The sequence below is a fragment of the Lactuca virosa genome, chromosome 6 (assembly GCF_052849685.1).
Source record: "Lactuca virosa cultivar CGN04683 chromosome 6, Lactuca_virosa_CGN04683_v6, whole genome shotgun sequence".
NCBI lineage: Eukaryota > Viridiplantae > Streptophyta > Magnoliopsida > Asterales > Asteraceae > Lactuca > Lactuca virosa.
In genome coordinates, this window is record NC_136431.1 from 83,601,199 (window position 1) to 83,615,200 (window position 14,002).

The following is a 14,002-nucleotide window of genomic DNA, read 5'->3' on the forward strand; positions in this document are numbered from 1 at the left end:
TAGTTTTTGTTCACATGTATATGTGAGTCAAGTGAAGGACTAAGGGATCGAGTACACATTCTTGTGCACTGGTTAAGTCCACCACAAAAAGATCGATAAGACTATTCGCCATGATTTACTAAAGTTTAGTAAATATGGTTATACTTACCACTTTAAGTATAATTCTGAAACATTGGAAAAGTTTCGATGTATGGCAGGACGAATGAGAAGAATCAAATTAGGTAGAAATATAAAAGTTTCTCAAATCTGAAAAGATGGGAGAGTACTTTAGTATCATGTTTTGTGATCATCTTAATGGTTTAGAAATCATATCACAATTAGTCCTCTAAGGACATCTTAGTGCATTTCTATGGCTAAAATGAAAATTCTCTCATTTTATTAATCCATTAACTCATAAGTTATGAAAGATGAAAAGTTTTGAAAGTTACAAAACTTGCCCTCAAGTTTTGGAACATGTAAAGTCACTTTAAAAACTTTAGTTCCAACCCCTATAATTTTAAAAGTTAAAATTCAACCCTTATACTTTAAAGTATTATAAGTTAATAATATATATATGTATAAGAGTAAGTCAGTCTTACCGTTAGTAGGCCTCATTCACGAAGTTGGTCTATAAGGGGGGTATAAGGTTGTTGCCTATAAAATGGCAGCTTTGGGTGTCCACTCTCACCCACCGCTTCATTGACTGGTGGAGGGTCGTTAGCCGAACGGGTAGGAGAAGGACTATAATTCTCATTAAAATTATGATGAAAAATAAAGTAACTAAATGTTTTATAAATTCCCAATCTTAGTTACTTTAGGAAAATGTGAATAAGGTGCTAACCCATGAAATTACACTTTGCACTTTGATTAAGTCGTTAGTGGAGCGTGTGTGGTTAACCGACACACTAACCTGGACTTAACAAGGTATGCAAAGGGTAACTTAATGTTTATCATAGTATCGATGGAGCGCGTGTGGTTAACCGGCACATCGATTGAGGGGTAAATATTAAGGGTAACAAGTATATTTGCATGGTTATTCACACCTTGTTTTGTGATCCTCGGCATCCCAGTCACAAAACCTGAAGGGCACACTCGAGATTGAAACATGCCATTGAAAAGTTCAATGAATCTCAAAGGATCTAGGAGTTTCAAAACCAATTAAAACCTAATAATTTATTTCGTTTTTCATGGTGGAAATTGGTGAATCGTCATTTGCCTACCTTCAAATATTTTATAGCTTGGATTACGGCATCCCTCTTCTAAGTTATAAAATATTGTGTTGGGTCCTAGCCTTAATATTTCATATTGGGTGTTATCTTAAGGACTTTAAATCAACTATCTTGAATATCTCCCAAAAGATGTCTGGTTCAGACAATTATGATCTTCCCAAAAACTCTTGAAGATGATGTCCCGAAAATCATTCTTCCCTCCCTCCACCTCCTCCAATTATTCTCCCTAACCCACAAGTTCTTGAATAGTTCAAAGTCACTCAAGCCCTATTGGAAAGCAAGGTCTATATGTGCTCACATCTTGGAGATAAAGTCACATATTGACAAGTCGGGAGATTTGGGTGTCAAAGTCTTGAGAAAGTTGGTTGTTCAATCACTTTCTAAGTCACACAGTGAGTTCCTTTGGGACTACTATGTAACAGACTATGACATGACCCTAATGATCTTATCTATTTGCTTTGTGCTGCTGAATCAACAATGATTTGGAGCTCTGGTAAAGAAAATTTGATTAGTAGATCAACTTCCCAAACTACCATGGACATTGACAATTAGTAACATTGGATATCTAGAAAAGCCTTTTCTTCCCAATGGAAAGGGATCGGCCATAGTCAACTCGGTTGACCAAATGGTAAAGAGAAAGGCTAAGTCTGAGATAGTCCTGAGTGCCATTCCCAAAGGGTCCATATGTTTATGTTGCCAAAGGAAGGGGCATTGGTTGCGAAGCTACCTTAACTACCTGAAAGATCTGAGAGGAGGTCAAGTCAAAAGTTTGACTCTGCTTCAGGTAAGTCCACTATCTAACTCTATTAAGTTCCTATTTGGAAATTCTTATTACATGATGTGACTGGGTCACATGTTGAAGTTTTAAGAATCAAAGAAAAGATAGGAAGCTTAAAGAAGAGTAAGCTGATTCTGATCGCGAAGATGGATTTCGATCGTATGGTTCGGTGATCAGAATTTTTGAGCTGCTGCTTAAGAGTTGTGATAGATTGCTTAGGAATAGATAACAACATAGTTTTCATATGCATTTGCATTGTAAGGATAAGTTTTTTCCGCAAGTTTTAAAATAAAAGAAAATGTTTGATTTTATTTATTTTAAGTATCCTTACAATGACATTTGGGAAAAATTGTTGATTATATGATTCCATTGATAGCAACATTTGGAAATGGATTCGATTCTGTCGTTTGTGGTAGTGTCATAATTTACCAAATAAGGGAAGATTCTCATCGACCAAGTTTCAGTTGGAAAGAAACTTGGAATCATGCAAGTTGTATTGTATGATGAATGAGAATTTTCATCTTTGGAAAATTAAGACTAGTTTTTGTTCACATGTATATGTGAGTCAAGTGAAGGACTAAGGGATCGAGTACACATTCTTGTGCACTGGTTAAGTCCACCACAAAAAGATCGATAAGACTATTCGCCATGATTTACTAAAGTTTAGTAAATATGGTTATACTTACCACTTTAAGTATAATTCTGAAACATTGGAAAAGTTTCGATGTATGGCAGGACGAATGAGAAGAATCAAATTAGGTAGAAATATAAAAGTTTCTCAAATCTGAAAAGATGGGAGATTACTTTAGTATCATGTTTTGTGATCATCTTAATGGTTTAGAAATCATATCACAATTAGTCCTCTAAGGACATCTTAGTGCATTTCTATGGCTAAGAAGAGGAATCGTGAATTGTTGAAATGGTTAAATCAAGAAGATGAGTCATACTTCGTTCCAGAACAATTCTTAGAGTCATACTCCAAGATTGTAACTTGAGTGACATATCTTAAAGAAAGGTTTATAACACATGTCAAATGTAAGAGTAAAATGAGTCATACTCTTGTACATTTGAAGTTGGTAAGTTGTGATGTTTTGGATAAAACAAAGGCCAACTAAGGCCAATTGTGTGAAGTGTTTGTCTTGATAAAGAATTCGCACTATATCTTGAATATTTGGCAAGTAAGTGTTATATGTCAAGAGGACAGTGGGAGTCTTAAATATCTTTGAAAAAACTTCAAAGATCTATTCAAGAATAAAAACTTGTAGTTTATCACTAGCACACGACGTGAGGTTTATAACCTATCGTGTTGACATATTCCTGGTTCTATGCCCATTCCAGTTAAAGTTGGCCTTGCATATGAGTTCTGAGATTTCTCAATTGGTTGCATAACAACTTGGAAGCAATGGCAAGCCCTTATGCTGCCAGGTGGCAAGAAGTTGAGACTGCACAAGTTCAATCCATATGAGTTTGGATTTGTCATTAACCTTGTCTGGTGATTACGGTTTGGACAAATTCACATGGATAGGAACACATACACCATAGAATCTAAGTGTCATAAGGTTTCTATCCGATTCATGAAAATGATGGTGAGGAAACACTTTCACTAAGTAGACTTTAAGTAGATAGCAATTGTGATATTTGCATTCTCAAAGTCGTCAGTGGAGCGTGTGTGGTTAACCGACACACTAACATGGACTTGTGAGAATAGGAAAATGTCTAAACAATTGAGACTATGATTACGGCATCCCTTTTCATAGTTCTGAAATTGTTTAGACACACATGTGTGCTATCTAAGGAAAGGTGTACGATTTTGATAAAGTTTTATCAAAGCATCTCGTATCAGAAATATGAACTTTGGTAAGAAGGTCAATAAAGTATTGATTTCTAGAAGTCCAGCTGATTTCTGAGTACATGTCAAAGCTAGTGGGAGCATAAGTGTTATGCTAATAATCATCATGCAAGTGGGAGCATGATAATCATAATAAGTGTTGCAAGTTAGCAATGATAATTATAGAAAACAAAAGGTTTCAATTGGGAAAAAGTTGTTTTGCTATAATTAAGGGAGAGGAAATTATACTTCATTTCAGTTCTAAAAGCTTAGATTGAGGTTTTAATCATATTTAGTCAAGGATATATATATGAATTTTAAGTTGTAATGGCTCAACACAAGGAAATTCTATATATGGGTCCATTATTTGCGTTCTAAAATTCAATTATGATTACGACATCCCTTTTTATAATCTGAATTATGAGAACTTGACAAATAGAAATAGAAATATTATAGCAAAAGACTGGTCCAGTATCATGTCTTTATGTGAGACATCATGAATCATGTCCCATATGCTTCGGATATAGGATCGATTGCATGTGCTATAATATTCATCTGTTCTAAATTTTTCCAAATGCCCAGAGCATTAAGTGGGAAAAGTACAAGAACTAGGTATGACTAATTTGATTAAGCAATTGTCGAGGACAATCTAAGGTTTCCCAAAGATTGGTTGCTCAGGGACAGTTGGAAGTATAGTGTTAATTTTGGAAGGACCATATTGACATATTCTGAAAAAGAGGCAACTCTTGTTCAGGAGTGATAGTGAAAATGGGAATATGGAAATGTTCCCGTAGGTGGAAGTTATTCATTAAATCTGTGTAAGATTAGGAAACTGAATGCATGAAGGATGTTCAAAGGAATGTGCTTTGAATTTGAGACTTCGTTTCCATGGAGTGACCTCCGTTGGAATACTCTGTAATGTCTTTTGACAAGTCTTTGTGACTAGTGTGCATAATCATTACAAGAGGATCAATGCATATAAGTTTAGAATTTAACAGATTTCAGTAAATGGTAGGAATTTGGAATTCTTACATTTACGATAAGAATTTGGGGTTGTGAAATGAGAATCATTGGAATTATGTCTAATCGATCTATTTCACAAAGTAAAGATCATAGACAAACTTAGTGTGAATACTTGGTGTATGGCATAACTAATGTTTGGAAAAACATAGTATGCATACTTGGTGTATGGCATGACTAGTGTTTAGAAAAAACCATAGTATACATGCTTGGAGCATGGGACAATTATTGTTTTAATTCAAGTATAAAGTTGATAGTTTGAAACAGTATGCAATGGATAATGTGTAATCAATATGGTGGTAAATAAAAGATGTTTTATTTATATTCATAAGTTCTGAGACCATATTTGATTCGATTATTCTTGTGTTTCACTTTGTATGTTTTGACTTCCAGAATAACTAGGTCATTCTTCCCGAATGACTAAGTTATTCAAACCATCCACAGTCGGTCATATGTTGGAAGTAGATATGAATCAAGACTGTCATGAATTTGTCCGGCTGATATCTAGAACAGAGGATTATATGATCACTTATCTTAAATGGTGTATCATCATCATCTCAGTTCCGCGAGACCTTGAAAGAGCTACGATTGCTGATCGGTTCAGGAAGTCATTCTTGCAGTTATAGTTATTAGACTTATCCAAGTGGGAGACTGTTGGATTAGGTGTCTAATTTCATAACTATTCCTGGAATGTACTTAACCCAGTTGGCATGGTCCATTTGGGTTGCATGGCATTGCAACACTTGGATAGACTAAATGAGAGAAAGGACACTTAAGGATTATTAATGTATTATAAGTTCTAATATATTAATAATATTATTTAAGTAGTATTGATCAAAGAATTAATTTGGAATTAATTAAGTGATCAAAAGGAGACTAATTAAATATATGGGGTTGACTGTGTGAATCATCTATTCTTGTATAGTGGACTAATGATCCATGGTTTGTATGGATTGGGTTAAAACCCATAAGGTGCTCCATGGATAATCCATGGAGGTTACAAACCCATGGATCATGGAATATGGAAAGCCATGACAATTAGGGTTTACATGGTGTAACCCTACTTGTGTCACAACTATATAAAGAACCCTATGCAAGCAAAATTGGGACTATGAATACTACTTGTACAAGAAGAGGGAAAGCCGATTTTGAGGTGTAAGTGAAATTCTCTCAAGGTCATTCCAAGTGTTGTGGTGTTGTGTGAGACATTTGAGGCATCACACTTGAGGTGCTAGGCTCACAAGGTTCTCAAGGAATCCAAACCACAAAAGGCATGTTCTTCTTCTAGCATTTATGTTTAAAAGTTTCCCATGCTATGCTAGATAGTTGAAGAACCTTGGAAAATCAATTTGGCATGTATCTTAGTAAAACATAGATCCAAGGTTTCTAGGGTTACATGTACACCATAGGAGTGTTAGAATGCTCAAAACCCAACAGTATTGACTCGTACCCAAAACATATAGGTGTGACATTGATCTCTTGACAAAAGAGTCGAGTCCTAGTCGGAACTCGAGAGATTGACGATGTGGATTAGTAGTCCAACTTTTATCAATAGATATGATGCAACTAAAACAAATTTTTGTGTTTACGGTTTACTCTATGAGAAACAAAAATCAGATAAAGTATTCATAAAGTCAATGATTCAAAAAGTATCCCCGACACGGGAACAAATAATCGGAAATGGATAGAGTATTCACAAAGATAGGCTTCTAAACCCACTTTTTGAATACCTTATCTCATATGTGAATGTGTATTTGATTGTCTGTTTTAGAAAAATTCTACAACATTTCTCCTTAGCTCCCAACTATATATATATATATATATATATATATATATATATATATATATATATATATATATATACGCGAGGAGCACAGAGAAAATGACAATCGAATCTTTCTTAAACAAACAATCATGTAATACATGTTTACATCATAAATAAGATAAAGTATTCAAAAAGCTGTCCCAAAACAGGGACAGTCCGAAATTAATTTCTAAATCAATTTTGGGCGGGTATTTTTAGGCTCATGATGATTAAAGACACGCAACCGAATAGAATTTGGAAGAAAGTTTTTTTTTGTCATTTATAGCATCTTACTTTTGTATATTTTTGTTATTTATGGCATTTTATTTTGTTTTAAGTTTTCTATAGTAGCATTGTATTTTAGATATTATATTGTTTTTTCTACTTGAGCATTGTACTTTTGAATATATTTTTTTATCTAAATTATCTATTTTATCCTATTATAGCATTTTACTTTACAATATTTTTGTTATTGATGCCATTTGTTTTTGTTTTAAGTTTTCTTTAATAACATTGTACTTTAAATATTATATTGTTTTTTCTATTTGTGTATTGTACTTTTGCATATATTTTTTTATTGTTAGTATCATATTTTATCCTAATATAGCATTGTACTTTACAATATTTTTGTTATTTATGACATTTGTTTTTGTTTTTTCATTATAGCATCCTACTTTTTTTTTCATTTTTTCCATTATAGCATCGTATTTTTCAAATAAGCTCTTAAATGTTAAGTGATGTTCCAATCAATACATACAAACATATAGATACAAATACATATATTGACATACAAATACACTTTCCATTATAGCATGCTACTTTTTTTTTATTTTTTCCATTATAGCATTGTACTTTCCAAATACACTTAAACATACAAATACACATATTGCATATATAAAAATAATACACTTTCTATTATAGCATCCTACTTTGTTTTTTTTTTTTCATTTTTTCATTATAGCATTGTAGTTTCCAAATTGCATATAAATACAAAAACTACATTTTTAATTTTCTATACATACAAATACACATATACAAAAATAATATTTTCCATTATAACGTCCTACTTTGTTTTTTCATTTTTTTTCATCTATAGCATTATAGCATCCAAATTGCATACAAACACACAAACTACATACATAATTTCTATACATATATTTACACATATACAAAAATAATACACCTCACATTATAGCATCCTACTTTGTTTGTATTTTTTTTTTCAATACAGCATTGTAGTTTCCATCCGCATACAAATATTAAAAAACCAACATATTACACATATAAATGCATCATACACATATAAATACATACATTCAAAAAAAATACACACATATATATATATATATATATGCATCATACACATAAAAATACACATCATACATACACAAATCAACAAATTATATATATAAAAAACCAGAAAAAAAAACATTTTTTGTGGTGGTTGTGATGCCAGTTTCCGGCGACAAAGTGGTGGTGGTGGTGACGATCTTCAAATTCCGGGCAACAAACTCCAAGATGTCGAAATTCCTTCAACCAACATGCACATTCAATGGGGGAGAGGAGAAATCAAAAATCAAAAGAGAAAAAAAAAACAAAAAAAACTCACATCAGGTGGTTGTCGCTGGAAATGGGGTGCAATCGTTGCTGATTGACTTCACCGGTGATAAGATGGGTCGCCGGTGATGCTGTTTGAGTCGTTGGTGTCTTGGACACCGATGGAAACTTCAGATTTTGTTAATGATTGTCGCAGTCGAAACAATTTTCGATAGAAAGGAAAATGGGAACGCACGACAGAAGTGTGAACGAAGAAAGGGTATTATCTATGAGGAGCACTAGGGTCGACAGGTATTAGCGGCGACGGCTAGCAATTGCGGCAACGGGAGGTGTAATAGTGGCGACAGCATTGGAGGGAATCTTTGGTGGTATTTTTTTCGGGTATTAGCAGCGGCGATGTCGCCGGTAAAAGCGTCGCCACTAAAGGTTTGAGACGATGTGGATTTCTTGCCGTTGGATTAGGACTAAATCAACGTCTATGATTTCACCTTAGCTATTGACACAGATCGATGACGTATGAGCATTAGCGGCGACACCTTTAGCGGTGATGCACACTTTTAGCGGCGATAAATATCGCGAAACTTATTTGTCTCCGCTAAAGGTTTATATGGCCGCTAAAAGCGTCGCCGTTAATGCTAAGTTTACAAGAAACGTGTTAATTAAATTAAAAAGGACTTACAGTCACTAATTTGTATTTCATGCATATTCTTACTTCTTAGTTTTAGTCGGAAAACCTCATTTCGATTTAAAAATGATATGGATATATTTAGTATCTAAAAACCAAGAATTACATAAAAGCAATTTTACAAGTTACAATTACATATATAAAAAATCATTGCTTAATATAAATCAATATTAAAATGACCTAAAATTTAAGGTCATATCTAACAACTAACACCTAGCTTTTAGGTTATCTAACTTATTTAAATTAGTTTATTTGTATTAGAATTCAAACTAGCCTATCAATAAGTTAATTTATAAGCTATTTTATAAATTATTTATAAATTATGATAAGTTATTTTTAAAGTTTTATTAAATACTAAATAAGATAACTTATTTTTGCGGAAAACTGAAAAGGAGCTTTTTTGTATTAGAATTCAAATGAAAGTTACATCCATGTTATATTTATATCCACATGGTACGTGTAAGTTGTTAAAGGCATATTGATTTATTTAAATCCAATTATATTGACTCTAATGCCTTGTTAACTTCACAGAAATTCGATGCGTCTTATACCGACACTACTGAGCAATTTTTGTTTTGGTTGATCTTTTTTAAAATAAAAAATATATTCAATACATGTATACACTATTTATTTTTTCCTGTTTATGGTCTTTCTTTTTTAAAAAGTAAAATACAAAATTAAATATTTAGCGAGAATTTCCAACACATTCAATGTGTCAAGGGGACACCGGCCTTACTCAAATATTTGACAAATATTAAATATATATGGGTCCAAAATATGGTCAGCTGGAAGTACAAATCGTCAAAAAAAATTAAATGGGGATACAAAATTCGCAATGGTTGTGTGAAGCCAAGCATTCCCCAAATTAGGGTTCTTGTTTGATGGTTTCTTACAAGCAACAAATGTTTATAAAAAAAGTTTTAAAGGTAATTATGAAATTATACGCTCAAAGTACTGCATAAATTTCTTTTAATAATTGTGATTATGATCATATGATGTATAATATTTGAAAATTTAGTGGTAAAATAATATCAGTTTATAAAGAAACGTATATAAAATGAATGAGCTTGATAAAGTGACGGTGTAAGTGATCAAAAGCAAATATATTGTGTACCAATTAGGTCGTATTGGAATGACCTACAATTAATTTATGGGTCTTTTTTAATTTTATACATAACTACGATTTGTACATACGAGCATTGCAGCGGGGATCTTGTTTATTTTAACAAAATCTAAAATGCACGAAAAGGAACATGTAAAAAGAAAGGCAAAAAAACAAGAACATTAATTGGTACATATGCTTTGTAAAACACTGGGTTTTGATGACTTCTTTGAAAAAAAACGTCAGACCATTGGTCCATATGGTTTTGAAAATTGCATAGATAACTTTTTCTGTGTTAACTTTAGCTTTTGATTAGTTAGTTTTTTCTAAAGGACCAAAATGACCTTGGACCAAATCTGAAAATTATATATATCTTAAGAATCAATTCTGAAAATTTGAAATTTTATATATGCCAATCGAAAAATGATAGAAAAATATCTAGCAATATTGTTCCTGTATATCCATTTTGATTGGTATGTTTCAATGGTTTTTTTTTCCCAATTCTTTATTATTAAATCATTGTCTTGGACGTGGAAATATATGTTTTTTGAAATTGGCTTTTAATGCGGCTTAATTTGAGAAATTAAGGGCGTGTTCGACACGGATCGTTTGAAAGCTTCTAGTTTCTAGCATTTGACAAAACGTTATGTTTTGAACAGAAAGTCTCGTTTGACATTACAAATTTCTAGCGTTTAGTTTAAACAAAATGCTCTAAATCCAAGTGTTAGTTCATGTAGCGTTTAACAAAACAATACTAACTAGAAGCTACCCTTACCAGCTATTTTTGCCGTACACGCCCTAATTTTTTTATGTTGTACTATTTAAAGGAAATACAAATTTAAAGGTTTATCTTTTCGTGTATATTTTTCAAATTTGTTAATATTTGATCGTTATTTTTTTTTCTTGTTTTTAAATTGAGAATTTAGGCTTGGATCAACAGCTTGGTGAGTGGATTTGAATTTCTAATTTAAAATGATGTGACTTGGGTATAGTTGCTATGGTGGCTTGATGCTTATTGTTTTTATCTATTCAAAATCGTTTATTTAAATTTAGTTTCTTAAACTAGATTATGACCCGCGTAAAATGCGAGGAATGTATTAACAAATACATATAAAGGTATCTAGATCCAATATGACGGATATAACGAAAGTATGATGCATGTTCTTTTATTTTTCTAATATTGTGTAGATTACAAATATAAGAATATGCACAATCATTTATAAACCACAAAGATAAATATCCGAGTATATAGAATAATTTGTGGGGCTTACTCCTTAGCCCCCAATCATAGTTTTATAATCATACAATCCTAAAATAATACACTGAGTTGATTAAAAAAGTTATTTAATAAAGAGTAAAAGTTAAGAATTTCAATTGGATCTAAACAACCATAATTGTTCCTATAACTATTATTCTTAAAAACAATCATACCATTCAACATGTCTAACGAAAAAAATTCCAAAGTTGCAAATCTAGAACAAAAGTATCAAACACGGTAAACAAAGTCATAATAACATACACATATACAATGGTTAAACGCAAGAAATATCAACGCCTTTTCATATATATAAAAATGATAGATTAAAAACATTATATTTTCATTTATTTCGATTAAAGCATTATATTTTCAAAATTTTCTTATTAAGGCATTGTATTATGAAAATTCTACCCTCTAATTAATAGCACTATAATTTCAAATTATGTTCATATTAAGGCATTTTACTTTGAAAAATCCACCAAGTTATTGTATTGAAATTGCTATGTATTTAGATGACATTGCTATTATTCAATAGATTTTCTAAAGTAGAATGTTGAAAAAAAAACAAAAGTAGGATCCCAAAATAAACAAATCAATAAAGTATGTTGTTATTCATTGCAATTACCTTATACAACAATAGTGCATATAATCGATATCAACCAACTATTACATGTTCCTCGATTCTAAAAGTATAACAATATTAATTGATCATTTTCAGATGTCGATGATAGTAGAACATATTTGTAATACTAAACAAATTATAAATTTACGAATTTAGGATAATTCTATCTATATAGTTGAACAACATAATATGGTACATGTGAATGATAGCAGTCTTTCCAAACACATCTTTATCCTTGAAGTTTCTCTGTTCAAAGAGAGAAATGAGAAACACTATTTCACAAATTTTATAGCTCAAAAAACATATAATAGATACTTACATCGTTACATTTGCAATCTTTTCACAAATTATATATTTATAAAAATATATAATTTTTATAAATTTTTCGAAGTGGATCTATTATGTTTTGATAATTAACCTTCTATACATAAAAAAATCTAAAAGCATCACGATGATAAACTTTAATAGTACACAGTCATTACAAAAAAAATTGTCTCAATAGATTAGGCATCTAATAACGGCTTAAGGATATGAATATAAATTACAAAACTACATACGATACATACCTAATAACCTCATATCCTTCTCTACAGAGCTTTAGTTATTCTTCTCACACTTCCTATCTCAAATTTGACATATTGATGGCATGTCTTCAATGGATTGAAGCGCTTCAAGACTTATGGAATTGTTCATAATCTGCAATGATAACAAAATGCATTTTAATCTTCATCTAAATATAAATTGTATTCGAGTACCTAAAAAAGCTACATTATGGTGTCCCTACTTTGTATTATCAGAAAAAATAATATTTTTTGCAACTTTTTCATAAATTACATAAAGAGATCTATCAATCTTTCCCTCTTCAAGGATTTAATCCCCTCATCATACCAAAATCATAGTAGATTAATGATTCATGATTCATCCGAGCCAATTGCAATATTTTGACGATGAGGATCAACATGAAAGAAACCAGTTTTTGTATCCGCATAAAATAGGAAAATTTTATTAAAATTCAGTAAAATATAAAAGCACTTTTTACCTTTTTAATGATCATGTTCATCTTAGTGTTGGGCGTCTTCTTTTGGCAGTTTTCAAAGTTTTGTGCCCCAAGATCCTTTTTTATAGTCCAAAAGGTAAAGGGCAATGACCTTAACTATACAAAATATCACATTTTCTGTTTAAGGAATGAAACAACCTTGACTTTATTGCACCTTTGCAACTCTCCACTAACTCTGGACAAACTTGTTATTCATACATCATTTGTCCATATAACTATATAAGTAATAATCCCTTTAGAGTGCTCCAATTGTTGTATTTTGATAATTTCTATCTTTTATTAATAACAGTTGCAAGGTTTCAGCTTAAAAAAACATATCACCAATTTCATTGCTTTTGTTCAAAACAATCCATTTTGATTACTATAAAAAGCAATATTCATAACAAAGTACTCTCATAAACGAAAATCATATGACCAAATAACAACAAAAAGAAAATAAAGAATAGTCAGAAGCAAAATGGTTTACCTTATGTCATCGGTGCAAAAAAATTCATTGGTTATTTAATGTGTTAAAAACATGAATTTAGAAAATTTTATACCTCAATTTTTTTTTAATTTCATTTCAAAACACAACATTTTTGTAAATTATTTGAATTAGAAAAATGATATCAGGAACAAATTGTTGTCATGCTTTTGGAATCAATCACTTTGAATGAGATATATATATACCTGAAATAATTGATATCTCTTTCCAACATCAGAAAAGTCGAGTGATATTGTCTGAATCATCATTAAAATCCAAGATATATTTATTAAAGAAGTTGTGTAAAAGTCTTTCATAAGGATATGTTTCTCACTTCTTTCCTATCTGCTTAAATGACTACAAGATAACATCAAATAAATTGATTTAAAAACAAATAAAAGGGAATTTAATAACCTAAAAAAATAAATTTAAATAAAATTTTTAGATTTAAACTTCATAATCATTTTTATTTTGTAAATGAAAAAATTGCAAGAAACTTACTTTCACACTCATCCTTGAAATACTAATTGTTTGCCCTTCAACCATCAATTCCTCTTGCTGAATTCCATCTCTGGCAGTCGGTCAATCACCTGACCCTGAAGGTTAGGATGGTAAAATGT